The sequence below is a fragment of the Haliotis rubra genome, unplaced genomic scaffold, assembly GCF_003918875.1.
Source record: "Haliotis rubra isolate DU_JTF1 unplaced genomic scaffold, ASM391887v1 Scf121, whole genome shotgun sequence".
NCBI lineage: Eukaryota > Metazoa > Mollusca > Gastropoda > Lepetellida > Haliotidae > Haliotis > Haliotis rubra.
In genome coordinates, this window is record NW_025765126.1 from 1,689,594 (window position 1) to 1,703,666 (window position 14,073).

Genomic DNA, 14,073 nt, shown 5'->3' on the forward strand with positions numbered 1-14,073 from the left:
TGCTTGTACATAACATTAAGGGTATAGGATAATTTCGTTTCCGTTGAGAACACCACTTAATCGATATATTAAATCTTGTTCCAGAAACTCTATATGTGAAATCGGGTTTTATCTTGTTAATGCATCTTATACAAGAAACTTTCCTTTGTTAAGTGGTATAAAATCTGCGCATAGCTTCACACAAGGCGTTAAATTTCCCATCGTTAGTGTTTAGGCTCTGCAAATGTATTTTATTTCACACGCATTCGTCTCATTGCACGATCTAATCGCGGCAATCAAAAACGACTGGTGCATTCTTGCTTGTATTCAATTTATTGTTGAATTTGGCTGTGATTGCATCAAAACATGCAGCAATGTTTGCAATTCAAGTTTATATTGCAGGAAATAAAACAATTATATTGGCGTGCACGACTATTAGCTTTGTTAAAATGACACGACTTTAATCCCACCCAACACTCTTTAGAGATCCCGTAGACATATGTCGCTCAAACTGGCCCTATCTTCTATTGTTGGAAGTGTGTCATCAAATCCTCTTAGAAAAGATACTACCGATTTGGAGCAAGCCTGGGGGTATACTAACTCCCGAGGGACCTAGCAGAGTTGCTGTCAGGGACGGAACCCACCACGACGCGACCCCAGCTGAAAGACAGGTCCAGTTTATTAACGCGCTCCACATCCATCCTGCTGTGTACATGCCTCTACTCTAACGGAGCGAGAATATTACACATTATCGACAACAGGTACGATTTGACAAGAGCAGGTACATCCTTCCTTAATCCTCAGTCAGGATGAGCCATGCATAGGGAGACTGGCTAATAGTCCCCCGCGATTGAATAACGTCAGTCCCCCCGCGGATGCCCCCCTTCCATTCATAGGCCACGCTGTCAGTGTTAAGCGCCGTCTGATTGGCTGAGCACGGGAGCTCGCCGTGAGTATGTTTGGCAACCGATGGTTCACTTTAGTAGAGTATAGCGAAGCGTAGAACGAGCGGCTAGTTGCAGGAGAGGATAGCCTGGCGTTTTGGACTTTAATATTTTACGAGTGGTACTCTTGCCGGGAACAGCTTGACAGTGTGTCGGTGAGTGGATTAATATTTTAGCGCGCGAGGTGAGGTTTTCGTCTCGCTCTAACTCACACCATATTAGTATGAAGTTTCTCATGTGCTTCAGAAATCAATACTTTAATGTCTGATGTTTTTACGAGTGTTTTCACGACAGTTGGTGAGTGTTGTCTTTAGGATAATTTATTTCCCTGCCATTCAAGCAAATTATTTTAAAGCTTTTATTGAAGGAAATTACGTTCTTGAACGCCATGATCGACTTGCTGATACTAAAATATAATATTATAGTCAGTGTTTTTGTGATTTTATCAAATATGCGTTAGATGATATTGACAACCATAACATGAAATCGACATGTGTTGATTTCAAGCACCAAACTGATCGTATATTTCTGAAGTCGTCACAACGGGCAGTGGGTTGTCACATGTAGCGTAACTTGATCGAAGCGTCGTAAATCACCGCCATCCGTATTTCGCCAAAGCACGTTTTTTATCGCACCAGATGCGTTGCCATGCTTCGTGATTGTTATGCACGGGTTTTATAATTATTTATAGATTTTACATACTCATTAAACGGCAACAGCACCATCTGTTGTAGTTTGTCGCTATTGCAATATACAATGCCGACAAAAGGAATGACTGACATCTCATGGACACGTGTTCATGCTTGGTGACGATGTTTTGCTTATTAAAATATTCTCTTTACTAATGATGATGAAGGGCGTATTGCAGGATGACTGATGGTTAAACTGAATCCGTACTGGGTATTATTGGCTAAAGCCACGGTATTGATTGACTGTCCGCTTATAGACGTTTAAACTCATCAGTAACGGACAACTCATAATGACAGTTGCCTTTGAGGAAAATGTTAATTTCGAGTATGATAAAAATGTTCTTTTAAAAAAAGTTTGAAAAGAGTGACATCATCGCGAATAGTCTATTAACGACCCTCCGTGGACTTAATTCTACCATAAATGTCATGCATGTATTTTCTGTAATTTACTAATTATCCCAAATTAACATGAATATACGTCACAAATGGTAGATCGTTTTCGGGAAAGTATATGTTAACAATGTATTTGCTGACTCTGCAGTTATATAACAACTGATCACGACAAGAGACATAAGTCCTTAAAGAGACGTGTAGAAGAGGCTAATGTTTCAAACAAAATGTCAGCAATATACATACACATTAGCGGGATGGACGTCATGTTTCATGGGACGGAACTAAACACTATATCATAAAGCTTGATATTTAAAGCCGAGTTGTTTGAAGGCAACTGGTAAATATATACAAAAATAACCATCTGATATATATCAACGCTCCAAAACCGTAAAGCCCCAAACAAAATACTCACGGGACTTTAATCCAAGGCTCGAACACAGAACTATTACAATTTGGACTCCAAAACAATATATCCTTATTCTAATCAAAACTTTGAGTTTCATTTTATAGAAGTTGGTGTGATGTACAAGCGGGATAGTTCTAGGGATATACAACTTCTCTATTAGAGTATATGCCACGTTTCCGTGTAGATGCTTGCTTGAAAGCATTGAATGATAATCAAAACTCAGACAAACGTATGAAACACGCCAACAGCAGAGGAAAACCACACTCGTGTATCCGGAAAAACAGACTTCACGGGGCGCAGGAGGCAAAACTGTGGTGAAAACCGTACAGACACGACCACTGAAAACTGGCGATAACAGGCCTTCAGACGAATGCAAAATTGCCCCTTCCTCGGAAGTAATGGAGCAAATCTTAATCGCATCAATATCACGTTAGATATAACTATTGTCAATACAGCGTAACAGCTCTAAACACACGCAACAAGCCAGCTCGTATTAATCTATCGTTGATTCTGCAATCATCGTTATTGACAGATGTCTGATATATTCAGGTTCACTGTACACTTTGTTCCGTATGAGTAAATGATGATTATGCAAACTATAAACTATGAATATGTATTATGCCCGAAAACCGTAATTCAGTAAACCAGCAAAGCCAGTGTACCGGTGTTTGTCAGTGTCCGAGGTATCATGTTAAAGTACAGTCTGCTGTATGTCATTTCCATATTGAGTTACACAGCAGCGATTAGCGTGCATCCCCGCGAATCGCTGCTTGCTGTCCATGCAGTTTAATAGCACTACGATGTCACAATCCACTGACCTTTGGTACCCTGCCCGCCGGTATAAAACACTGTGTCGGGACTACCGGTTGACTAAACGTGTACAATATACATATACTGAAATATACATACGTGTACCTCGATCCCAAGCTAATGGATCTCGTTGGCAATGGCAAAACTAAAAATCGATAAGTCTATTGTACCTCCAAAGAGACGATACATCGTGCAGACAACACATTCTTTGAAAATCTATATGTAGGTGAGATATTTGTGCAACCGACGCATATGTTGTGAAATGATGGCTGTTGATCAGCTGATCCCGTGTTTATAGTGTAAGTTATACATCATAGATTGATGAAGTAGTGAGCCGTGCTAATCAGCCAGTGCTTTAATGTCCCACGTGGGTAACTGGATAGCTGTGTTTTAGCAACGTATAATCCCAGTTAGCCAATGCATTGCACGGAAATACTTCCTGATCAATAATCTGTTTTTAAGTTTGATTATGGTTGAGCTTTGTTGGAGGAGTCGGGACGAGCAAGCATGTACATTGCTTTCTCATACGCGCGGATTTCAATCAATCACCGATCGATTTTTCAGTTTCTTCTTAGTGTGACTATTAAGCGGGTCTGTCTCAGCTGATGATCCAGAAGGAAATTGACTCATTTCTTTCCTATCCGGTGGTTGTAGACACGTGTCATGTAGGTATGACACTGGCGAAGTCCATACCGTGTACATTTCATGTCTGAAAGTGATTCAAGTACGATTAGCTAGAATCGTACATGTGGAGTCAGACTCGGACATCAAAACACGGAATCTATTTATCCATCAGTCTATCCATATATCGTAATCATTCCTTGCCAACACAGTTTGTCTCGGGATTGTCAGCCACGGCGGGTTAGTCATGTCGGTACGTGAGTGTTAGCCACTGCCATAGCTTAGATATGTATAATAATTAAAATAATGTAAAAACTCTGTAATATATAAATTCTGTTGTCAACAGCGGCCCAGCCATGCTACAATCTACATCTTAACATGACGCACATCAAGCTTTCAAGGTTTTTATTCTCAAAAACCATCAACGGTGGTACAAGAGCATATATTTACAAATAGCAGTATTACAAGTAACGTGATCGACATGGCAGTTAACGACATATTGGTCGTACAATAGTACAATTTGATATTGCAACAAATTTAGACAGCTTTTTTAAAATACGGACACTTGTTTTGAGGTAAGTAGATTCTTAATTTATACTGGTTAGGAAAACTATGATAATGTCGACTGGTGAACTTTGATCTAGGTTCTGTAAAGGCTGACATTGGAGGTCATGAAATTCGTCAGCAATAGCAGATGACATCCATGCCACCCAGGTCAAACTGCACCTGTCTAAACCGTCCAGCTCATGCCAACTCCAACGTCAGTCACCAAACTATTATCAAACCCACCCCTATGCAGTAAGTCCCAAATACAAGCCACTCCACCCTCACACCCCTACCCATTCTCGCCCAACTCACACACTTCTACGTAACGATACATAAGGACATGTATCATCAGACGCGATTATGTCATGTGATACTGTAGATCTGGATACCCATCAACAGTGCTCGATGAAGGCCTTAGACTTAGATTATGTCATTCCAGCTCATCGACCGTTTATCCCATACGGATGCAAATTTCACATGTTGAGTCTAACCAGTAAAGGTCGACACAGACAAACGGCTATTGAGGGTTTTATCACCAGTAAAGTCGGTACGTAACCAGTGCTAACTATCTACAACACATCAAGCAATTACCACATGCTCAGCAGATATTAACAAGCACATGCTAGTGGCGTGTTATGTCTAGGCTGCACCTCGGCGCTATTGTTACGTCCTCAGTATCAGATAAGCTGAAATTGACTTATATTATGCGGCATTGTGCATAATAAAGACCACATTTACATGCGTAAAAATCATTAAAAACCCAACATGAAATATTATGGCTAACACCTGCTGTACATGGCGGTATCGACTGCCAATGATCTGCAATATGTATTTCGAGAGTTCTTTGTATAAATTGTTTCTGGTCATTAATGCCAACAATTTAATTATTCAAGCGCTGTTTGGCTTCAGTTTATTTTTTTCTAAAAATATAATATAGTGAATAGGATATAATATACTTATTCGGAAGTCGTGTCCTTACTGTGGTGGTAAATAATGATGATTTAGTCACACAAGGAGCGTTGCAGGTGTTGCAAGGCCATTCCAGTTACACACGCGTTATTCTAATTAGAGAAAATTGATCGAAATTTACATGAAATGGATTGCCAGAATGTAACACCGGGAGCTGAAATAGACTCAACACTGCATGAAATAGACATCATGTCAGATGGTAGGGTAATGTTGTTGCTCAGGTGCTGTGAGCGGGGCCATTACTGCGCTGTTATAGGTCGCTCTGTTTCCCCTTCATAGGGGCCTGGGTGTAACGCTGGGTGGTTTCATCATAGTGAGTGACATGTGTGGAAAGCGGAGTGTATTTAATGTACATTTCGCTGTAGATGCGTATTTCAAGCACAATTCACCGCCTGGTACGCTATAGCTGCGTATTACAAGTATATTTCACCGCCCGATACACAATAGGTGCATATTTCGAATACTGTTTGAGAAGCATTCTAGAAGTTGTAAGCAATAGGAATGACAGGTCTTTATGTATGATCAACTTTACACAATAGGTGCATATTTCGAATACTGTTTGAGAAGCATTCTAGAAGTTGTAAGCAATAGGAATGACAGGTCTTTATGTATGATCAACTTGTTTATTGTACAATAGGTATGCTTACTTATGCCCTTTTCAAGAAATGGAATAAGTATCTATACCGAAATGTCGCTATTGTACAATAAACAAGTTGATCAGCCATAAAGACTTGTTATTCCTATTTGGAATACGTTTCACTACACTAGAAAACTATAGCTGCGTATTTCAAGTAGGTTTCACTAGCCAAATACACTATAAGTGGGTATTTCGCGAAGGTTTCACCGCCTCATCACGCAAGAGAATGGTGTTTCATTGAGATAGTAATTTGTCTTCAGGTAACGTCTAAGAAACATATAGGATCGTCTATAGTAACATTTGTCTGTTCTAAACATTCATATCATTCAGATATGTGATACAATTTGTATGTGTGCTTTAGCATTTTCATCATATTGTTTGGAGATGTTGTATATGAACAGATGTTGAACGATGAAGTGAGTGTTGTTACAACAACGCTTACAATGTCAGTCTGCAGCTAGTGTCATAGCCATGGAAACATGGAAATTTCAAGAGCAACTGTAATGTACATAGTTCCATTACACTGGGTTCCAACTTCTATATTCTGCCAATGCTACGTTTCGGCGATGAGAGCACCTTTATTAAGCACATGGTCAACAGCTGGGCGTGACTCAAGCTCAGATTGCACAAAAACAGGGAGCCACGTTGCAGCATTACCAGCCAACATACGTCAATGTTCAAATGTTGACATAGCTTGTCTCATTGGTTTCAACATTGTCATGTCATGAAGATTTCTTGAAAAAAGTTATTTACAGGTTCTCATGTTTCCATATCAACAGAAATAACTGATGATGTATGTGATGGATGATTTTATTATTTTCTTGCTGTTTAACGTTACACTCAACAGTATTCCAGAGATGTGATGACGGTCTGTAAATAATCCAGTGACAGTCACAATGAGCATCTGTGTACGTGTATTGATGCTGTGTATTAACTAAGCCAGCAGGCCAGACCACCCGACCCCGTTAGTCACTTGTTACGGCAAACATGAGTCGCTGATGAACCAGAAGTTCGTTCGGACTTCTTTTTTACATTAATACTGACGTTTCGGGTGGATTCTAACACGGGAAGTAACCAAGTTGATATATGTCGGTAGACTTGTAATACAGAAATAGATCACCCCTGCTGTCTTGTCATGTCCAGTTTAAAAAATACAACCAAAATATCTTCAACAGTAACAGCTGAAGTGAACAAATGTTTACATAACAGATCCTCTCGCGATGCGATTACAGGGTGCAATAAATGCCTCTTCAAAACGCCGCCTCAATTAATCCGGACATCATGCTTGATTACGTTCGATCAGCTGATAGTGTAGCCTTGTCTGTCCAGGTAGTATAACTATTGCCCTCTGCATAGCATTTGTACCTGACCACGTTGATTGCAATTACAGCCTTTGATGTTAGATTACATAACATTGAATCAATTCAGCACGGCGCGATGTACAGTTAAATGTAGGAGCTCCACTGCCGGTCGCTGCATGTATATTGCCCCGTTCACTTGAGTCTCAACAGCGAGGGACGCTTAATGGTTTTTAATTGCCCCTTAATCACAGGGTTGTGTGTACCCGTCCCACTTTTAAACATTTTCCACAAGCTTGGGTCATAAATTAGTCCCACTCATCATAAATAACACCACAGGTGGGTGAATTTGTTTTGTTGTCTATTACAATAAGTGGTACCTGTCGTTTACCTGTGATGTTTGCCGACGAGATATTTCCCGACTCGCGTTACGAAATCAAATGATGCGATTCATTTCAAATATCGTGACTCATGCCAGTATTTTAAGCATGAAACATCTTGGCAAAGCTGGGAAAGAGATTAATGAAGAAAATTTAAGCATTTGTTGACATGTTAATGAAATTCACATGTGTAAATAGATTACACTGAAGGTTTTGTAGCTATGATTGGGGCTATCTTCGCGCTTGAATCAGGTCCTTTCAGCTTTTAACTGAACTCTGCAATTGAGATCAGATCCCGGTTCGTTTTTTAGCGAAATAATTGTGAATTAACTGCGACTCAGAACTTGGAGAATGTAATTACTGACTGGAGTGATATTGAACATCGCCTTCTGCATGGTAGATTGATATTTACATCCTTGCCAAATCTTTACATTCGAACTAATCGTTTGTTTGCTGGTGTTACAGAAAACTAGGATTTTACTGATCTCTTTCGATTTTATCCCAATCAGGTATTTTTTTACATCTTAATGTTAACTTTCGTTCTCAGAAATATTCTTTAATCTTTTTTTTTCGAATTAAACCCATTCCTTGTTAGATTTGAATTTTGTAAGAAACCATACTGGTGCGAGGTTCCTGTTCCGTTTCCGTAATGCGCTGCAATAACTATTGAAACATCAAGTTCCATGATCTGAAGAAGTTTGAAAGGATGATGAATATTACTGCTTTAATTCAGGTGGATTAGAAGACAAGAAAAACAACTCACGAAACAGTATAACTTTACAGCTCACGAAATTAGAACCATAGAATCTTCTTATATATTTAGTTTCTTGAGAATATATCAGTACACCGGTAATTAGGCACCAACATTTTTAGACATGTTTCTCTATATTTCACTAGACAGGCATTTGGTAAAAATAGAGTTGAAATTGATCATGACATTACTGAAGGGAACATCAGCTGATTATTTATAGCCATTACTAAAGTCATTTGCATGAATATTTAATCGATGCAATGGAGCGAACCTGGAAACTCTTGGAGATAATGCTTCGTGGAGAAGTATGCAATATGGATAACAATTTGTGAAGATATTAGTAAGGCAAAACCGACAGAATACGTTCTCAGTTGATTTATCATTGTCAGTCTGTGTATGTTCAATAATGCTGCAATATTAATACGTTTCAACACTGTTGTATACTGAGTGTGAGGTATATTTATTGTGAATGTTGCTCTAAACTATAATCACCGCCATCACCACCACCACCACCACCACCACCATCATCATCATCATCATCATCATCATCATCATCATCATCATCATCATCATCATCATCATCATCATCATCATCATCATCACCACCACCACCACCACCACCACCATCATCATCATCATCATCATACGTTTGATGTAACAAGTCGGAATCTGAGGACGTGTTTATTTGTATCCGCAAGGACTGAAGAGTATGAAGTTGGGAAGGACTGCAAGATTTAACAAAAAAAGAAAGAATAAATTTTTGTAAAAAAAAATAGCATGAACCTTCAACGCCGGTCGAGTCCCAGTTATCCACCAGCCCAGATCCCGTTCGCCATAAAGGCAAAGAAGCAATCTAAAGTGTAGGAAGGCTCTCCTCAAGTCAGTGACGACACCTACCGGTAGCACCCACCACTCATACCTTTTGCATAAACAAATATGTGCATGTCACGAAAACATACAGGCTGATTTGAGTTGGGATTTTAAGTAATTACAGCAAATAGTTCGATATAATCTATATGTTCATAAGTACCTAAGGTGAGTTCAAAGTTTGAGCAATGTGTTTGAACACTGTCACTAAGGTGTACACAACCTGACATTGACTGAATGTGTTTTCTTTTGCTTTCTTGTTTGCACGAACTATAGGGGGAATGTGAGTATAGGGAGGATTCTCTGCATTAATTAGATTTGTATATTTCAATATTTGAAATTACATTAATCATAACGCATATCTTTTATCCTTATGTTTACAAAGCGGAGGAAAGGTTGTGTTTTAACACGACGTATATATGGGTATCGATCCACATTTATCGATATAGTGTTGTGTGAATCGATTGAATCATATAACTACATCACTCCGAATCAATACTGTGGATAATATGAACTCTTACTGTCTCCTCTAGTGATATTTATCTCAATCGGAAAGAATAATCCCCTTTAACTGTGTATGGTTATCTCGTGTTGAAGTAAAGACTTATAGATATCTGCCGCGTAGCTCCCAACAGAACGCCAATGTTTTGATTGAGATCAATAATGCATGTTTACCCACCTGTATTCCAGAACAAGGGATGATGTGTCGGCTCTTTGATCTCGGCTAATCCTTATTTGATCATAAGCATCTTCATAGCATCTTCATAAAGGAGGCATTTCTTTGTCATAACAAATATCCCCGTGGGTTAAAACGTATGGAAAACACTTGTAGGCAGGTCAATATAGAGATAATTGAACGCTTTGATCTCTCTATCCTTGTTCATTTCAAACTAGTTATTTGTTTGATTTATGTTATGTGTCACGGATTATCTTTTATTAACAATGGGTGAGTTAGTTCAGAAGAAGTGTTTTATACGTGGCCAAGTTGGTCAAACTTTGATCGGTCTTGTAGGACCAAACCGGCGAAACAGGTGGCTACGCTGCAGTGATTCCTTTCCACGTTTTTCACACACTATCATCGTAAATATCCGTTTTCATTATTCTTGTATCAAAGACCAAATTAAGGAAGTATTCTGTATTTATTGATGCAAGGAATGCCAAGCCTCCTGTGTTTGCTCAAAGAAGTCCTTCTGACAGATTGCCGAATGATGGCTTTAATGCTGTGTTTTACGACGCCATTAGCTACCGCTAACAGAATACGAGCAATAATTTTCTGTCTCATTACAACTATAGAATCTCGCCAGCCTATTCATTTGTGATGCGACTTTTAAAGAAAGACTTCCTCCATGTCAAGGGCGTACGTAGACCGTGGCCACACCGGATAGCCATAAACATCTTGAAAGACAAAGACTCTCCGAGCCAAATAGAAAACAATACCATCCCCCCACTAATCTGTCAATCGCAATTTTCAGAGGATGAAAATATCCCGAGGCTTGTAACGTGTTTTATTGCAGAGTCGTTTCCCTCCTCCCCAGTGGTGGTAGTTCCCTTACTCGGAACGGTAATGCTTGTCCATCAAAGGTAGAAGGTGTTTGTTTTACTGGGTGTCTGTTTAATTAAAGCAGGCTCTGTTTAGAGCGGGTCTCCAAATCTAAACACCAAGTGACTCCTGAAATGTGACCAGCGCTTTGAACATGAGTTGGGTTGTGATGTAATTAATGCCCGAGGTAAGTTGTCCCGAAGCCAGAATTTCATATTGTTTGTTTTCAAGCCTTACAAAGGAAGAGTCGCTTTTGTCATATGTTACCGATGACGAGGTCGATGGCGTAGCTTTGTTTACAGCCACAGACGTGTGTATAAATAATCCACATTTGGATCAAATGATGGATATTTATTCAATTATGAAATAATTTGTTGTTCTAGTGTTCTACTCACGTGGCTATTGTGAATGCAAACACGGTATCTATTCTCTTGCGCCTATTATCTAATCTATTTCACACAGGATTTCGATCAGAGATGTCGCGTGTTATTCATTACATAAAAAACGTGCTCTTCAGATTATTTTAGTGATGAGAACTTTACAGGTTGACAGTTAAACGAATTTAATACGAAATTTCATGCATACGGATAATTGAGGTGCACATTTCTATATGAACTCATCCGGTATAAGTAGTGTATGTCAATCGTCACTGCAACGATAACAATGGTGAATATTAATCCATGCAGAATCTAATTTATTATTCATCAGCAGTAGCACCATTATCACGACGCACATTTCTATTCACACGATGTAAATTTCCTCAACACGATGTAAATTTCATACGTCCCTGAGGTTTTCAACCCGACACTCTCCAGGATGAATGTTAATTCCATGCGCTCCGGTAATACATCCCGGCACATGATGTCAATTGCACATGTGGCTGTTGTATATTGCATTTATTACATATCCAGGGAAACAATGTCAGTTTTATATGCCCCAGTGGTATAAAGGTGTTATGTCATCTTCATGCACATCAATGACATCCATATTCCTGTGTGGTTACCTCACTAATCAGGATCCCAGTATGGCTCAGTGCGCTCGGACAGACAGCACTCCTTGCAGTGAAATGCACATGTAATTAACGTGATGTACATTTCACATTTCCATGATACTGTAGTTATGCCACCTTTAGCTGTCAATCGTACGACTATGTGAGCAGGATCAAGTATATTTATACGACGTGGCAAGAGGTCTCCATTATGAGAACCCCTTGTGACGAAATTCCCATGATATAAATAGCATGATTATCACAGAATAAAGACCAAGCTGAACGACAGCCATATTTCACAACCTTGACTTTCAGCCAACTGACGATAACGTTTTGTTCTTAGCCAACGTCCCTATAATTCCTGCACAAAGGCTGTCAGTTATATGGGTCATAAATTATGCAGATCGGGTTTAATTGCTTATGCCAATTCATGTGTCAAAGTTCAGATTATCCCCTTATATTCCAGAAGGACCCAAGGGTATATATTTCAGACAAACCGTTGCGTGCCGGACCACAGTTTTCGCAAGGTGTTGACTGTTGACCAGCATGATTATGTCGCCTATGTAAATGTAGGAGAACGTTTATTCTATTGAGTCTGTGACCCCGGAAAACGTCACTTAGCCAGCTGTCATAGCGATCGTTGAAATTGACAACCCAAAGTATAAGCCTACATCGCGTATAGTTATATACAGTTGTTAGTTAGGTCCGAGCCATTCCTGAAAGTTTTTCTCAATGTTTATTTCTGGTTAATGTGTTGGTGACAGCTTGTCTCGTAAATCCATTCTTGTTTCCGTTTCTTCTGCATTTCTGTAAGCTGCATAATTATTCCTACATTTACATCAACCCTGCTAATTGGCCTTCCTTTTTATCTGTAAAATTAGCCATGAGATTTATGATGTATAATTACATCCCCTCTGAGTCAGTTAATGCAGGGACAATGAGATACCATGCTAAAGATCCGCGGGTGAAATTGATGCGAGTCAATAGCGTGTCCATTTCAGATATCGTGAAGGTTACGACCACCATTGGACGTCCCCATTGTCCATCCCATCATCTGTGGCTTGGTCAGATGACCGGGTTGGGGATTTTACACACATTTTACTTGTCTTTAACTCACTAAATCACCACCCTGTTGATAAAGGAGAATTCTATCTTTTGAAACTGACAATGCAATCGACACGTATAGCTGCCATAGCCGTTGTGGTTTGTGGACACGTGAAGCTGTCAGTAATCCACCCAGATGGTTGGAATACCTTATCCCGAAGCGCCTAAAAGATTCAATTACACGTAATTCGTAGTCTTTGCCTTTGGATATGACGAATATGTGGTTATTTTTAACTGACCATATGTCTCGCTGCTGTTGCCTCGAACCCTAATAATATGCTATACGAGGTTTTGAAAGTCGACTCTCAAAGGACGGAGCCTGTTATACATCTCGGACAAAGTATTGAGCCCCGACGAGCCAGTTTTAACACTGACGCTTTTATTGAGTCTACGTTTGCAATAGATACGAAGAGATAGTTCGAAGATATCCATGGATCACCTCTCCTACGTGGTGAATTTTCCTGGTCGATTTGGTTGATCTAATAAATGTTGTATTCTATTCATGTCTTCTCATCAAACTCCATATATACTAGACAGATCGTGTTCAACACACTTATTTTGTGAAACAATCCTTATGACGAGATTGGCAAACGCGAAGTTGTAATTACAGTTTTCATTACTGTACATCATATATGTGTATATCCCGTATTCACTAGTAGCGTAAATATGACATGAATATTATGGAACCATAGTCTGTCGTACAGACCCTGAAACAAATATATCCATGAAATCCCTCGCAAGTATGTGGCAAGTCAAGATTACAACAGTTTCTATAAGAAATGTTCATTTCGGAGACTAGATATTAGTCTGGGTTTTGAACCTATATATTGTAATAAAGACATTAACAATACAATATATGAGCTGATTGCATAGTGAATAAACTGTAATGTTCCATGCGCTGGGAAGGAGAGCTCGCCGATCACGTTTAATGGATGACTTGGCTGTTCTGATGTAGATCATGCGCTTCCTCCAGTTGTGAACGTTTGTACCGGGGAACTCGGTGTGTTAGGAGATGGAGAGGGTGGGAATCTGAGGATGTGTTAGGTGTCTTAAAGATTTAATGCGTACTGTCTTAGAACGTCGTATCAATATATCGTCGGTTATCCTAGTCTGTCTCACAGTGTCTGGACCGCATTATTTTCCCTACTGCC

At 39.5% G+C, this 14,073-nt stretch overlaps 1 protein-coding gene across 3 annotated transcripts in view; it reads left to right on the plus strand.

Moving 5' to 3' along the window:
• The window catches only part of LOC124265115 (protocadherin beta-3-like), a 62,100-nt gene that overhangs the window by 23,962 nt on the left and 24,065 nt on the right, over window positions 1–14,073 (plus strand). The window contains exon 1 of one of the 3 annotated variants that reach the window (XM_046699911.1): window positions 922–1,078. The exons of the other annotated variants lie outside the window; for them this stretch is intronic. The gene's annotated coding sequence lies outside the window, so the exon portion shown is untranslated. Of the gene's footprint in view, window positions 1–921; window positions 1,079–14,073 lie in introns of those variants that run through there. 3 annotated transcript variants of the gene reach the window in all.